Below are 2,437 nucleotides of genomic sequence, written 5' to 3' on the forward strand. Positions count from 1 at the left end.
AAAATATATTTTCAAACAAACACACACAAAGGTGTGTTGCACACTTAACTAGTCATGCTCTCTTTTCTCCGTCATCCTCCGGCTATTTTCCTGACCATTTCAGTCCGTGTCACACTACCATTTTGCAGGGAATATTCCCGCACCTCCTGACCCACCACAGCTCCTACTTGAGAGCTGACAGTCCCGGGTTGCTACATTTTCTCTGCCTTCACGGTCTGTGTGCGTGAAGATGAGCATCTGGACTGTGACACTGAAGCCAGAGAGAGCCCCGTGGTGTCCCCAATGGCAGTGTCCCCCACCCCCACCCCTCCATCCTGACCATATGTCTGAGCAGAGAACAGCCTCTGGGTGCCAGGTTGGCAAATCAAAGCCAGCCGAGGCTGCAGCTACCACGCGCTTCGTTAAAAATCGCGAAGGGAAGTCAGTCCCAGGGCAATTAGCTGCTGAGACCTGCCATCCCGGCGCCTGATGAGTAAGCATCCGAGGGATCACAGTGACAGGACTCGCTCACGAACAAATTATTTCTGCACATGAGGAGCCCACGACTCGGGGTTCGGAAGGCAGCGTGCGCTCGATGCTCAGCCCGTCTGTCAGGGCTGACATCTCACCGGCGCTCACGAGGCGTGAACGTGGAGGCAGAGAGAGAACCTTGGGGGTCACGGAGGAAGCTCAGCAGCTCGGGAGGAAGGCATGTTGTGCACCCTGGTTGGCTCTCAGCTGCAGAACCCCGAGATCTTAGGACCAGGAGCACCTACCAGAGACACCCCTCCCCCCTCCGGAAGTCCTTGAACTTGAGGTTCTGAGCGTTCTCCCAGGACTTCACGGCTCCTGAATGAGCCTCGGGGCAGGTCCCTGCGCCCGGCAGTCCAGCTGGGGCCACCTCCCTGCTGCTCTTTCTTTCTTTTATTTTTTTTAAATATATTTTATTGGGTTTTTTTACAGAGAGGAAGAGAGGGATAGAAAGCTAGAAATATGGATGAGAGAGAAACATTGATCCGCTGCCTTCTGCACACCCCCCATTGGGGATGTGCCCGCAACCAAGGTACATGCCCTTGACCAGAATCGAACCCGGGACCCTTCTGTCCGCAGGCCGACGTTCTATCCACTGAGCCACACCGGTTTTGGCCCTGCTGCTCTTTCCTCAACTTCCCTTCACCGTCATCCTTAGGTTCGCTCCCCCCTCCGGCTGGGGTTTGCTGGCAAAAGCGCCCGATTGAGGGTTCAAGGACGTCGGCTTAAGTCCTGGTTGCAAACTACCGCTGGTAACACCGGGGATGCGGCCCACAGGGATGCCTCCTGTCGAGACCTGGTACCAACTCCTCCTTCTCCAGCTCCCTTTGGCAAATACTGTCACAAAACCCGCAGTGCTGATTTTCAGAGGTGTGGTGTGGTGTGTGTGTGTGTGTGTGTGTGTGTGTGTGTGTGTATGTGTGTGCTAGTTACTACTTTAAAAAGATAAGTCTTGCCTGGCTGGTGTGGCCCAGTGGTTGAATGTTGACCTATGAACTAGGACAGCGGTCGGCAAACTCATGAGTCCACTGAGCCAAATAGCAACAGGACAACGATGGACATTTCTTTGGAGAGCCACATTTTTTTAAACTTAAAACTTCTTCCAACGCCGCTTCTTCAACATAGACTCACCCAGGCCATGGTGTTTTGTGGAAGAGCCACCCTCAAGGGGCCAAAGAGCCACGGAACTAGGAGGTCACAGTTCGATTCCCAGTCAGGGCACATGCCCCGGTTGGGAATTAAACCCTCACCTCCTGGTTCATAGGTCCATGATGCTCAACCCACTGGGCCATGCCAGCCATTTCGAACTTCTCACTCCCTGCACCTCTTTCACCCCGGATCCCAACCTTCCTCCCCTCCGGCTACCATCAGTCTGTTTTGTGTGTCTATAAGTCTGTTTCCGTTTTGTTTGTTCCTTGATTTTTGTGTTCCAGGGACCACATGTTAAGTGGGATCATTCGATGCTTGTCTCTATTCTGCCTGACCTGGAGGAATACTTAGATGGGGAAGCTCCATAGGACGGGCACCTGGGAGAGATAGCGGACGTGGGAGTCTTATTCACAGAGGTCTGCGCAGAGCCTGTGGGGCGGGAGGCATCTGAGCCAGAAAAGGCAGCGTCGTGAGAAGAGAAGCAGTGCCTTCTTCCTTAAAAGTCGCAGCATCTCCTCTCCCCTGTCTCCTGCCAGCAGCATCAAAGCCTCGCTACCTGCTTATTAGGCGCGTGGGAGAGCGCCGAGTGCAGATGGTAATCGGGGAGGAGTGACAGGCGCGGGGGAGGCGCAGATCAGGTGGAGCAGAGCACCCCGGGGTGGGTGCATCCTTTCAGCAGCTCCTGCGGGAACCTGGGTCCTTCCTGGGTGCAGGGACGGGCATCCCCCTGCGACGACTGGGAAGTCCGCTCACAGACTGGATGTCCAGCGATGGCTCA

The sequence above is a fragment of the Pipistrellus hanaki genome (genome assembly GCF_964339955.1).
Source record: "Pipistrellus hanaki genome assembly, chromosome: 20".
Classification (NCBI taxonomy): domain Eukaryota; kingdom Metazoa; phylum Chordata; class Mammalia; order Chiroptera; family Vespertilionidae; genus Pipistrellus; species Pipistrellus hanaki.